This window comes from Nyctereutes procyonoides, unplaced genomic scaffold (genome assembly GCF_905146905.1).
Source record: "Nyctereutes procyonoides isolate TBG_1078 unplaced genomic scaffold, NYPRO_anot_genome, whole genome shotgun sequence".
Classification (NCBI taxonomy): Eukaryota; Metazoa; Chordata; class Mammalia; order Carnivora; family Canidae; genus Nyctereutes; species Nyctereutes procyonoides.
Genome location: NW_026575044.1, coordinates 36033398 through 36048333, shown reverse-complemented (window position 1 = coordinate 36048333; position 14936 = coordinate 36033398).

Genomic DNA, 14936 nt, shown 5'->3' with positions numbered 1-14936 from the left:
TGCATGAGCTGTACCTCAGCATACCTTGGTAGTTGATCACAGGAAGTTCCTCTTTACGGAAATCTATCAACTCAATGAAGAAGCAATGATATAGTAGGATAGCACGATAGCACCATCTTGCAGCCCATGATGAAGTGAATGAAGTAGATCTTAATGGTGCTAGGTGGATGTCATTGGTGGTTGCTAACATCACCAAGAAAGACCACCAGATATCATGGCCCATTTAATGGAGGTATACAGCACCACCCATTGCCAACAGAAGTCAAATTTGTATCCGACCAAGCCTCAGGTGTAACTACCGACTTACAAGAAATTCACATTAAATGACATGAGCAAAATCTAGACTGTAGACAATTCTTTAGGCAAGATCCTTCTTTCTGCAACAACAAAAGCCATTAAGAAGGAAGAGGGAAAAAAAAAAAAGAAGGAAGAGGGAAAGATAGAAAAAGAATGTATAGACTTAGAAGAGACAAGCAATTCCAACATGTGGGCCTTATTTGGACCCCAATTCAAAGAAGCAAAATATAAGAAAAAAATTTTATGACATAGTTGGGGAAATGCGAGCACTGACTGAAAATTAGTAATATTAAGGGCTAATTGTTAATTTTCAGTTTTGTGTGTGTTTTTGAAAATGAATCCATTTTTCAGAGATATATGCTGAAATATTTTTAGGTGAAGTGACACGCAGGCACTTAGAAATGTTACCACATCACTCAGACATAGTTCTCTGATGCAATTTCTTTTTTTTTTTTAAGATTTTATTTATTAATTCATGAGAGACACACAGAGAGAGAAGCAGAGACATAGGCAGAGGGAGAAGCAGGCTCCCCTCAGGGAGGCTGATGTGGGACTCGATCCCTGAACTCCAGGGTCTCGCCCTGAGCTGAAAGCATAGCTTAACTGCTGAGCCCTTCAGGTGTCCCTCTGATGCAATTTCTCTTCAGAGCAAATATCGTTATTATCAGAAATGTAAATTACTAGTCTCCAAAATACATACATACATACATAAAAGCGCTATGCGCCAAGTTTTTGCATTTGTGGAGAGCTGAGGATGACTTACTCCATTTTTTAAGACTATCTTACATTTAGCATTGTATCTGCTCCCAGAGCCAAAGTATCTGAATCAACACAGCTCTTCATGTAAACTTCACTACAAAAACAGCTTCACTCTTATCGGAAGAAAAGAAAGGAGTTAACAGGAAAAGCTTTCTCATTTGTCACCGTTAATACCACCTTCGAAATAGTTGGACCTCATAGGAACCCCACCAAAGTGAAAAGTGTTTTATGCCAGGGCTATTATCAGCATTAGATACATTATTGACTGTGATTCAGAGGCACACGAAATTAGAAACTTGTGAAGGAAGAAATTTATTAAATAACTAAAAATAGACTTGCTGTTTTTTAGGGCCCATATTTCTTTTTCTTTTTTTTTCCTTTTTTTTAATAAAGGGCCCATATTTCAAAGAATGGGGAGGATTCTTTGTTCTTCATTTACTATTAGTAGATGGAGCACAGATTCTGGGATGAAATAAATCACCCCCCAATTTACTCAGAACCTCTTCTCAGGGCAAACACAGTCTTAGAAATTCAAATGTGCTCATATACCAGGAAATGTATGGCTCATTCAGGCTTTCCCGCTGATCCTGCCTAGGGCCCGTGAGGCCCAGCGTCCTGTGTCCGGGGGTGCGGGGCAGCATGGATGTCCTCAGGAACGCCCAGAACCTGGTGAGTCTAGTCTGCCTTTCCTGCCCACATTCTTAGAGAAACATCAACAATGATCCATTAAGTCTCTATTCAGAACTGCAAACAACACCTAAATTGCATATGATTGTCAAGTTTGCAAATAAATTCAGGCATCACAGAAACTGTGAACAGAGCCCTGCAATCTTTAATATTTTTAAAAGTTAATCAAGGGCTCAGGAAATGCCTCAAATGCAAAGCAGGGGAACCGGTGCCATCTAATCACAGACCGCCACCGCAGCCAGGCAAAACTCCTCCCAAATGCCTCCAAGTTAGACAAGAGGGACCACCAGGAAGGGGAAGCATTTCTGCCTTCATGCCTGTTCAATTCTTGGCCTTGTTTCTGGGCCTTCCAACGAGCATATCAATTAGTAGCTCCAATTGTGAGGGTGGTTTTTTTGGTTTTTTTTTTTTTTTTTTTTTTTTTGTAATTCAAACACCTGTCCACTAGAAACTGGATGGAGGCCACTGAACAGTTGTCAGATGGTAACTGTAATGTTTATAGATCCAATCCATAGATCTGCTTCCATGTTGCATAAAGTGCCAAAAAGTTATATAGCCAGACATCTGGCAACTGGAAGAGTGTCTATCTCTTTAGCACTCCGCCTAGCCCTCAAACTTATATTTGTGCCTGCTATGCTGGCCCCGGGAAAGCAAGAGTCATTTTAAAATTGTTATCTCCCTCATTTCTGTCCACAGAGTTATAGCAGCGACTTCTGGCAACTTATTCTCTGCCAGTGTTACAGTCAAACCAAGAGAGCAAAGAGAGCTTCCAGAACCTTCGGCCTCCCACCCCGGTATCTGTTTCTGTTAAGCTCTTCCTATTACTCAGTTGGGCCAAATACCATCAAATGGGCTCTCTACTTCTCTCAGGAGCCTAAGTCAATTTCAGAGAGTAATCTGAGTATTTGGAGAAGCATTCAGATTCATTTAAACTTTGGGGGACCGAATAGTGCTTTGTAGGAAATGTACTATAAAGAGTCCTGACAAGCCCACAGAAGTTAATGTACTTTGCCACCTTCTACATTTTTACTAGGGAGGGACCGAGACAAAGGATGAATAGAGTAGATACATCCTGTCCATGTGTTTTCAATGATAATTGATAGCCTGGAATCTGGTGGAGGGACGGTGGGGCCGTAAAAAAGTGGAACATATATTAATTACTGATGGAATTCTATAGCTTCCCACAAAGGCACCTCTATTTTATTTTTATTCATTTAGGAAGCATTTAGAGGCTGCATTAGTTCATGTGTTCCTGAAAATTCTGTGCTGAGTTATACACAGAAATATTAGACAACAGAGGTCTTTACGAGGGAAATTTTGCCTCTTGAGAGTTTTAGGGAGGAAACCCTAATGCAACATCACCTTTGCTGTGTTTCCGGGGCTTCACATACAGTCTTTCATTTCATGATGTTCCTTCCTAACCAAGAACAGATGGAAACAGCTCCGCCTCTGACCAGAGAGCCCGCACTCTCTGCAAGCCTGATTCCTCCTTTCGCATCTCTCCAGTTTCTTATGATCTCGACTTTACCCCCACTTCAGCTCTTCAGGAAGCATTTATGGTATCCACAGGCCACTGACCAGCCCTGCTAGGGGCAGTAAGGGTTAATAGTATTTTTATTACAGATGAGGACAGGAAGGATCTGGAGAGAATCCCCTCAGGTAACATGCAAGGGGAGAGGCCTGATGTTTTGGCTATTTGCCATTAAAGCTCATTAAAACGACTCCATGGCTATGTCTAATTCTGATGAATAATTAATGCTAAAACGTTAAGGGCTTCAGAATCTTAATAGTGACGGTGACAGAAGGCATGGGGACCAGACTCAATGGCTGTCCAGTCACTCCTGTTTTTGGCTCTCTTTAGCTCCTTGCCCTCAACTGTGTGGTCCAACCTCACTCTCTCGCGTGGCAGTCCATGACACACGCTCAGACGTGACTTCAATCATCGCTAAAATCATCAATGCGAGAGGGAGGAAGTGCTACTGGACTTTTTACCAGCTCATTTCACCAATCCCAGCTTCCACAATGACTCCAAAATATAAGTAGAACTTAAACTCGAGCCATTGGATATCAAGCAAAAGATACCTCGGTGAGTCAGTCTTTATCAACAGAATCAAAATCGACATAACTTTGGTTGCAGTTAAGTAATAATGAGAGTCTCAGTTTTTCTACCTCCAAATCAATCCTCTATCTCCAAAATCAGTAATTACTATGGCTGCGGAAGCATTTTCTGAATGCTTATGATTCCAAGAGGCACCGGCACACATCCATCAGCTTCCACAGCTCCACAGTTGGTGGCAGTGACATCTCATTCCGCTGAGAGCGGGGTTGCAAAGATGAGCTCACCCTACAACTCTTATGCTCATGGGGAGGATATCGTGTTGAGGAGGCTGAGCCCTTACTCCCTCCTCTTTCCCTGCCATCCCCCGCTTTCTACAATGCCCTGAGCTGGAAAAACGGTGGGCTTTTACTTTGACTTTTCCTACGTTCTATTTTCTTACTACTGTAGAGCCACAGAGTAGGCTCACCTGACACTGGGAGATAAGGGAATTTAGAAAATCTGCTCTCAAGACAACAGCCTGACTTGTGAGGCTTTCCTCTGATTTACTTTGAATTTCAAAAGCAAAATACTGCCTATACTTTTACCTTTACATTCCTCCAGTAAATGTTACAATCTACCCCCCAAAAGACGGTTGTCTGATGGACAGGAATCCTGCGTTTGGAAAGGTAAAGAGGAAAGCAACAGTATTTAAAAACCAATTAACCCTCTTACACACGTATTGATATAAGACGGGCTCGCATGCCCTTCCATTAAAAAATGCACAGTGTAGCATTGGGATTTGGTGTTGAGACACATTGGAAAATGATCATTAATTTCTTTTTTAGGGAGTCTTTTGATGACCTATATCTGGCATTCTATATAAGAAGCAGAAAGGTCAGGGGACATTACAAGGTGGGAATACAAGAGGCATTTTACGATTTTGTAGACATAGAAAAACTAACATCTTTTTCAGCAACCAGTGCATGCATACACGTGTATACACACACACACATACACAAACACATACACACACACACACACACTGGCCCCAGGAAACAGTAAAACCTAATTATGATACCCATCCCTATTTTAAAGTAAGTGCCATTGAGCAAGAGATTATTCTTTAAAAAAAAAGAGAGATTTTATTTATTTACTTGAGAGACAGAGAGAGAACACATGAGCTGGTGGAGGAGCAGAGGGAGAGGGACAAGCAGGCTCCACGCTGAGCCAATAGCCAGATGTGGGGCTTGATTCCACAACCCTGAGCTCATGACCTGAACCGAAATCAGGAGTCAGCACTTAGCTGACTGAACCACCCAGGCACCCTGAGCAAGAAATTATTCTAGAGAAACAATGAGGCAAATAAAAAAAAAAAAAAAGACTTTCAAGATTTAAGAAGATTTTTCAGATGTCATCTTTTTGATAGCCTCTGAAACTTTACTTTGCTACTTAAAATTTTTACTATGTTTTTATTTCAATATTGCATGAAAGAGTTTTCATCCAAAACTTTATACATATCACAGATATACATATATATATCACATACATACATATTATATTATGTGTTATATAATATATATCATATGTGTGTATAATTTATATATATATGTATGTAAGTATATACTTGTGCTCCTTTACTCAAAGAGTAAACTTAAACTTCACATTTAAGTTAATTAAGCAAAACCTGGTCAGTTGATGTCTGTTAGGCTAGGAAAACCCGATGACACTTCGGCCAACAAGCAGGAAGACCATCATTTATTTCAAAATAAACATTACCTAGCTAATGCTTCCCTCCAGTGAATACAAAGTGACAGTGGTGTCTGTCTGTCTGTTTCTGTGCAGGAACAGACAGGAGCAGGAGGAGAAGGTGGGAATCCCTTCATTTAGACTCATGAGTCTATCTAGATAAATATATAATAGGGAAGATGGGAGGCTTCTGACAAACAATTCTACAAGGAGTTTAATATCCAGCAATACTAAAACTCCCAAGTGGTTGAATCTTGCACATGTTTTACCAAGTTTATTAGGTCCTAAGTCCTTCTTTGGCTCAGGTGTAGACCTTCTGAAAGACATGTGCAAAGTCACAGGCATGAGCTTTGCTTGAAGGGAGAGTAGGCACCTTCCATGAGATACTTGGATTGTGAAACCACCTCAGAAGGATTAAGAACACTTCTTAAGGATAAAGATTGGGATATATTAGAAAGATAATAGAGGTCACTGACAACTGTTGACTAATCACCGTGTCTCAGCACCCTGCAGAGTCCAGAGCCCCCAAAGTGGGCTGTCTGTATCCCAGGGATCTGCAAGACTATCCATTGAGATATGGGCAGAAAGCATTGAACTTTTATTTATATTTGTTTTTATCATGACAAAGAGAAAACTTAGCACGACTGGTATTTAATATACGGATTTACACCAACACCGTCTTTCTCTCTGTATGTTAGTTTAAGGGGTTCTGAAGGAGGATGAGATTCCACAACATGCAGGGATTCTTGGCAGTAGCCCCATCATTTTCTAGTTTATTGTGACTTATAACTTCCATGAACCAAGTGGATTTATAGGCTGCATTCTTTAATGAGTAGACATTTTATACATTGTCAGGACATATATGTGACTGAAATGTTTGGGATCACGCAGAGAGAGGTTCTCACATTATCTCCTGGAAAGGTGTCATAAGAGTTACTCAACAATGAATTACACATTTTTAAACAAAGATATATATGTCAAATTTGCTAGTTTTTTTCTGTGATAAAATGTGGTTGTCAATAATATGCTATCTAGATTTTATTTTTTATTTTCAAATCAGCACACTCTATCGGCACCTTGCAGATGAATGTGACCAAACAATGAGAGAAAATAGGTGTTTTGCAAAAAAAAAATCTCTGGTATGGAAAGAGTGTTTTTAAAAAGGATTTTAGAAGTGTTTTCACCATTACAATTTTTGTTTTGCTAAAAATGTTATCTGTTACTGACCAAAGTTTTTCAGTCTAGAAACAAAGCCAGAAACAAAATATTCTTATCCATTTATATATATTTTTAAAGACTTTATTTATTTATTCATGAGAGAGAGAGAGAAAGAGAGAGAGGCAGAGACACAGGCAGAGAGAGAAGCAGGCTTCATGCAGGGAGCCCGACGTGGGACTTAATCCCTGGTCTCCAGGATCATGCCCTGGGCCGAAGGCGGTGCCAAACCACTAAGCCAACGGGGCTGCCCTTCTTATCCATTTATAAATCTTTCAAATGAAAAGATTCACAGTTTTTTAACCTGTTCAGTAAAACATAATGATTTCTGATTATTTTCAAAAATAACTGACTGAAACCAGAGAAGACAGACATTTCCTAACTGAATTTCAATAAGCTTTTCCATAATTGATGTACAGTTTGCAAATTTTAATACATACTAGCCAGAAATTTATATCTTTCATTTGGATATCTATATCTTAGTGAAATATATATAAAGCTGTGATGGTCACTAGAACAAAGTAAAAACAGACCTGCAAATTACTTACAATACTGTGTGAAAGCAAGATTTTTAGAAAAATGAAGCATTTTAATCACATTGCTCTCATAAAAATATTAGTTCAATGTAATAATATAAAATGTTATTTTAGTAATAAATTTCTCTGAGTGCAAAAGTGTGTTCTGTATTCCTAATGAAACAGAATGAAAGCGTTTTTAAATATTAGGTATTCAGTCATTTAAGATTTCCATTTTTTTGTGTATGCTTAAGATGTGTATAATAGTTTAGTGGCACTCAATTTAATCAACAAATGTAGAAACATTTTATATATATATTAAGATAGGCAGGCTCCAATGTGTTTACTGATGAGGAACAATATCAAAGAGATTGGGACTGATGCTGTAAGCCCTTGACATATATTTGCCTAATTAATCCTTGTATCGATTCTGTGAGAGAGGTATTATTATTATTCCAACTTTACACATGAGGAAAGGGGACCAGAAACCTTCAGCAGCTCAGCAGCTTGCCCGTAGTCACAGTTTGTGGATGGTTGATTAGAAATTTCTAAGTCCTAGCATCTGACGTCAGTACCCATGTTCTAACTACTCTCCTTAGAGCAACATCTCAGAAGGTGACATGCTTAAGACCACAAAAAGATTCAAAGTCAAGTCAGGTGGCTGTTGACGACAGTTCCAACTCTTAGGGGCCGAGTTTTACTCAGGTGCCCATCTCTTCACACCTTATTCTAATTGTCTATCAATGTTGATTCAGGTTAAGGTTGAGGTTTTGGGTTGGAAGGTAGGCTAATTATTTTTGCTGTTACCCTCTCCTATGGGAACACCTCGAGTCTGGAACACAAGGCACTAACCAAAGTACCTCATGTCAGCCACTGGCAGCGTGTCATCATTGCAAGCAAAGAACTTCAAAGAAAATAGTTACTTCCTTACTGCCCGTATGAACTCAAGTTCCCCCAAATGACAGCAATATGACACCTACAGATGTTATAGCCAACTACAGAATTGATTGCGGAGGGGAGCAGCTGATGGGACCTTTGCTCTATCAAAAACATTTCTGCAACCTTTTATACAGTCAATTTATGTACGATGTATAGGAACTTCTGAAACGTGGGTTACTCTGTGATGGGCAGTGATGACGGCGACGGGCCATTATTGTTCATCATGTCAACGAGTGCTCTTTAACAAGGAGATTACTGACAAGATGGAGCGTAATGACAATGAGGAAAATGTTTAAATGTTACTATCTATCATGTCAGCTCACTGTCCACCGCCTGGCAAAAGTCGGCTTGTTACAGAGCCCTCATAGGCTGGCAAGCTGAGGCCACATATCTCAATGAAATAACCCCGTCATTTTTATTTTATTCTTATTTTCAAAATATACCCAAAGGCCGCAAGCACTCTAATGTGTCAAGGTCTCAGGCAGCAGTGAATTTCCGTGGCAGTTATAAGCCTCTGAAACTGGGTCTTATAATGGAAAAACTGACAGATCCTTAACTATAGCAGCACTAACAGGAGTCACTATGATAAAAGCTAGCTGAAAAAAACCCCACAATTTGGCCCAATTATGAGGGGCTGCTACAATCTCCAATAAGCCTGATGTTCATTCTGACCTAATAATTTGTGCACTTCAGACTGAAGGTATTGACAGTTTCTAAATGAGTTCCTTCCACCCTGAATGTAGGCTGTGTGGTGAATCCAGGTGCTTGGTTTTGACAGTCCCTATGCCTGGGAGACTAAGTCAGCGGGTATGCCCTAAAACTTGTCAGAGAAGGAAAAAGAATAAGTAGGGGATCATGGGTAAAAAGTGAATGCTTCAAGGGCATGGCCATTGGACAGTCATAGTCGGTGGGCATAAGAAGGCAGTCAAGTGGTGTGATTCAGTGTAATGGAAGCCAGAGTATGCAATCAACAACTAGACGTTTATACAGCCTGTGGTCAGGCATGGTGCCAGGTTCCAGGGGAATGACATAATTACTTCCTTTAAGGAACTGATAATTTAGTGAGAGATAAAAATGTCAGGAAATAAATACAAATTTTGCATGTGTCGCTTTCCAATGGGCCAAGGTAGGGTGGGGGTGCTGAATACCTTGACTTCCCCATATCATCCAGCTGGCCATCCATCTGTCCACCCACCCATCTATCTGCGCATTCATTTGACATTGGCTGATGAACTTATGTACTGAGTCCTACTTCTTTCCAGCACTTAATATCTTCTCCTTCAAATCAGTTTGTCTCCCCCCTGCTTTCCTATTCCTATTTGAAGTATTGGTATTCTCCCATTTGCTCCTCATTTCAGCCACCTTTACATGCTGAGTCTTCCTTCCCGGTCCTGGTTGCTTCCATTCCCTCCTTCCCATTCCCATAGTTACCACCCCCAACCAGGCTCTCAGGTGATAAGTGCCTTGTGCATACATGTTGCTCAGTGTTTGGCTTGGGGTTGAAGTAGCTCACACACTGACCATTAGTGATCTGGTCTTCCATGCTTCCTGTCACTCTTTATTATGTCATTCCAGTTCATTTGTCTGTGTTCTCCTTTTGATGGTTTAACAATTAGTTCCATGTTTTTAGAAACCTTGTCTTGTCCACTACTGACAAATTAACTCCATGCCTAGATGGATTGTATGCTTTTTTACTCATGCCAGTAAATATTGAATGAATATTTCCTCCAAATTCAGCCCAGCCTCATCTCCTACATGAAACTTTCTATGACCTCCCCTTCACAGGTCTGAATATCTCATGCACATTTCCTGTGTGTTCCAAGAACACCTATAACATAACCCTCTCAAAACACTCACAAAAGCACATTCTAAACATGATTTACTTGTCAATCTGCCACAGTTGTCCTAAGAACCTGAGGGTGGGGATGTCCTTTCCCATTCAACTTTGTATCCCAAGTGCCTCTCACAGACTGAAGTACATACTTGTTGAATGACTAGCTAAATAAGCAAATAAACAAATGGGTTAAAGGAATAACCATGAGCTGCCATCATATGTACAAACTTTGGCTAACAGGATAGTCAAAGAGTGAGAAAATGTCATCACTTAAGATAAAAGAATTTTCAATCAATTTGGCTGTCACAACTGTGAAACCACTTTGAATATAGACTTGATATTTTCAACAGAAGAAACACATATGTCTGGACTGACACCTTTTTTGACTTAGGCCAGGAATAAGCCTGAGACTCAGAGTATAATAAATTCTCTGCATCACTGTAACCACAGGCCTTTCAACCAAGCTTGTATATGAACCATTCTTAGGCCTCAGACTCAAGGGTACCAGTGGAAAGCATAACATAAGGAAGGAAGAAGGGATCTGTGCAAGCACGTGGCACCTACCTTGAGAACAGTGTAGTTGACTAAAATGACACAGACTTGAGTGGATGTTCACAGTTTACTAGACTGGTATTTCTGGCTCTTGTGTCCTACATGGCTCATGGAATTGGCCATTGGTTTGGTTAGACCAGACTCAGTAACCAGAGGCATAATCTTCCAAGACAAGATCTCAAGGACTTGCATATTATTTGTACTTAGATGAAAGCTACCCTTCCTCTTATCTTTCTTTCTTTCTTTCTTTCTTTCTTTCTTTCTTTCTTTCTTTCTTTCTTTCTTCCTTCCTTCCTTCCTTCCTTCCTTCCTTTCTTTCTTTCTTTCTTTCTTTCTTTCTTTTTCTTATTTTTCTTTCTTTCTTATCTCCCTTCCTTTCTCTCAGTCTTTTTCTTGTGATACTCCATTATTGAATACCTAATACACTTTGGGATCAGAACTTAGTCTTTAAAGAAAACAGTATGAGTGTTTGCTCCCAAGAAATGTATGATCCAGTTGGAGAACTAATTAAGTACACACATAATAATAAGTCAGCTATGTGCCATTAGAGTGATTCTGAAGAGCTATCATTTGATTCACAGATATTTTGTGAGCATGCACCTGAAGAAGGTATATCATGGGCATTGAGAATATAATAATAAATAAGGCATAATCCCTGATCACCATATTAATTTCCAACCCATCAAGGAAGATTGGCATATAAATATATAATTATAAAATTATCAGCATTAAGACAAATACTCTAGAAGGATAGATGAGTAGCATGTTACTCAATTGGGAATTCACAAATGGCTTCCTGAAGGGACGACTCCTGAGTAGAGCCATTGTTGTTTCCTTCATTTGTTTGTTTTAAAGTTATTATTTTAATTCCAATTTGTTAACACACAGTGTTATATTAGTTTCAGGTGTACAATATAGTGACTCAACAATTCCATACAATACCTAGGGTTCATCACAAGTGCACTTCTGAATCCCCATCACCTATTTAACCCATCTCCCACCCACCTCCCTCTGATGATCATCAGATTGCTCTTTACAGTCAAACATCTGTATCTTGGTTTGTCTCTGTCTCTTTTTCCCTTTGCTCATTTATTTCTTAAATTCCACACATGTGTGGAATCATATGGTATTTGTTTTTTTTCTGAGTGGCTTATTTTGCTTAACATTATACTCTCTAGCTCCATCCATGTCATGCGAATGACAAAATTTCTTTCTTTCTTATGGCTGAGTCCATAAGAAACTCCATTATATATACTATATCTTCTTTATTGATCAATGGACAGTTGGACTACTTTCATAATTTGACTATTATGAATAATGCTGCTATAAACATAGGGGTGCATTTGAGGAACCTCCATACTGCTTTCCACATTGGCTGCACCAGTTTGCATTCTCACCAACAGTGCATAAGGGTTCTTTTTTCTCCACATCCTCACCAACACCTGTTGTTTCTTGTATGATTGATTTTAGCCATTCTGAGAGGTGTGAAGTGATATCTCATTGTGCTTTTGATGTGCATCTCCCTGATGATGGGTGATGTTGTATATCTTTTCATATGTCTGTTGGCCATCTGGATGTCTTCTTTAGAAACATCTCTGTTCATGTCTTCTACCCATTTTTAAATCAGGTTATTTGTTTTGGGGGTGTTGAGTTTCATAAGTTCTTTATATATTTTTGGTACTAACCCTTTAATAAGTGGAACCATTTTTTATGTAACTCAGCTATCATGAGCACTTAATATGTGTGCCAAACAATGTTTTAGACACTATCTATATATTAGCTCATTTAATCATCACAGCTATCCTTTAAGGTAGGTACTATTATTGCTTCCATTTTATTAATTAGAAAACTGAGGTACTAAGGGGTTAAATAACTTGTTCATGGTTACACAGCTTATAAGTGTTGGAATTCAGATTCAAGCCCAGACAATTTGTTAACTGAGTCTCGTGATTGTGATACACAGCCAATAGCATTCAAAACACCTCAAATAAAAATGGGAGGCAAACAATCTGGCAAAATTTTTTCATCACACAGTCATGCTTATGCTATAAAAATTTTTCAGATTGCCTTTAAAGAGTTAAACATTCCAATAGAAAAATAGAAAGAACATTAAAGGAAATTTCAAAGAAGAGATACAAACAATTATCAAATATATGGACATGTTTGCTCTCACTAAAAAGAAACACAAAATAAAACAAGATCTCTGCTTTACCCATGAAATTGGGAAGGAAGGATCATAAAATTATTGGTACAGATTTACTGAAAAAAAAAGTCGACGCATCAAAAGCCTTAAAGTGTATATCTCTTGGTTCAGCAAACACACTTTCAGGAATTTATATAAAGGACATTAAAATTCATGTTCAAACAATGTTATCAATAAGGCTATTCATCACAGTAAAGTTTATAACTATGTAAAATTGGGGATAATGTACAATCCAACAATGGGGGATCAATTAAATTGTAGTACTGCCACACAATAGACTTCTATGTAGCCACCACAATGTAATCCTGAAACATAATATTAAATGACATAGGAAGTTATTCATGATTTATGATTAAGTAAAAACAATCAAGTTATAAAGTAATAGGTAGAGCATGTTCCCACTTTTATAAAAGCTACATTTAATTATAGAAAAATGTCAGTATTGCTCATCTCTGGGTAATAATAAAATAGAAGATTTTTATGTTCTTCATTTCATTTATCTAAATTTCATAATTAAAATGTATTGTCTTTGTAATAAGAGGAAATGAGTAAAATTTTTTTTGAGGTGAGTTACGTGATGAGATTAGGGAAGATACCTAGGCAGAGGAAATAGTACAAACAGTATGGCTTCAGATGTGTGGTGGGAAAGGGGAATAAATGCTTTTTTTTTTTTTTTTTTTGAGAACAAGTAAGAGAGATAGCAATGGCTCTGTGTGGCATGCTAAGGAACATGGCTTACATCTGAATATGAGACACTGGTAAGTGTTGAGCAGAAAAGTGGAGGGAGATGGCCAGAGCTCCATTCCAGGACAAGTGTTCTGCAGGCAGATGGTGAAGGAAAGCTTGATAGGAGCTCAGGGTTATGGCTTTGCCACAGTAAGGAAGGGATAGCAGAGGTTTGACCAGGATCAACAATAGTAAGAGCAGAAGTAGAGCAGAGTAGAGCAGAAGCAATGCATTTGGAGAAACAAAATGTTTAGGAGATCATTTAGGTAGTTTAGGAGATGAATTCAAGACTGAATAACTAGGGAATGACAGAAAGGAAAACCCAATCAATGCTTAGATTTTCATTCTAGATACATTGAACTTGAGATTCGTCTGACACACCAGATGGTTGAATGAACAGTCCAGACTAAGAAGAGATACTTCCAACATGGGTGACCATGAAGAGTTTCATCTAGGATATGAAGAAAGGTAGACAGGAAAGAAAAACAGGATGACTAGAATTATTAGAGGTCTAGATGCTACATGCAAGTGAACACAGAGATAAGCACAGGATCTGAGAGTTCCAATTGGCTAAAGACAGCTTGTGAAGGAGAGTCACAAAGATAAATCTGGAAAATCTAGAGTCAGATCAAAAAACTCTTAATGCTGGGGCTTTTAGGTTGTTTTTGTGGAGTTTTCTCAGTGTGTGTGTGTATGTGTGTGTGTGTGTGTGTGTGTGTATGTAATGCTACAAAAAACAAAACCCTTTTGAGGCTTCTTGGGCTGCAGAAGATTCACATTAGAAGCAGTGGTAATTACACTGGCGATGGTGTTCAACAAAATAAAAATACTTATACCCACCATTTTAAAAACACTTCCTGTTTTAATACCTTGTACCCTTACTGTGAGCCAGGCATTGGTCTCATTTATTATTTAGAATAATTCTCTGAGGAAGACATTATCACCCTCATTTGTAGATGAGGAAACTGAGGTGTGGACAGGTTAACAAATCTGCCCAGTTACACAGCTAGCAAGTGGCAGAGTCTGGTTTCAAACTCAGGTCAGTTAGACACCTAAGTTCACAGAAGTGACTGATAGCAATGAGGAAATTGAAGAAGGCCTCTCTGAGACATAAAATTTGAACTGGAGAGCAGACCAGTGTAGTGGGAGCAGAAAGGACATGGAGGAAATAGGGTATGAAAGGAGGCCATGGAGGAAGGCAGGGCTGGATGTTGTGGGACATTCAACTGGTATCAAATTTGGATTTGACTTGGAGGGCAACAGGAATGCAGCAGCAGGTCTTGGATGTGTGACATGTATGGGTGATGTGGTCTGATTCATGGTTTTAAAAGATTACTATTAGGACTTTGCCAGACAAATGGGGGTGGTGTGCAAGAAGGGAACTCTATGAAAAAGAATAGCACATGGGGAAACACAACACTGAAG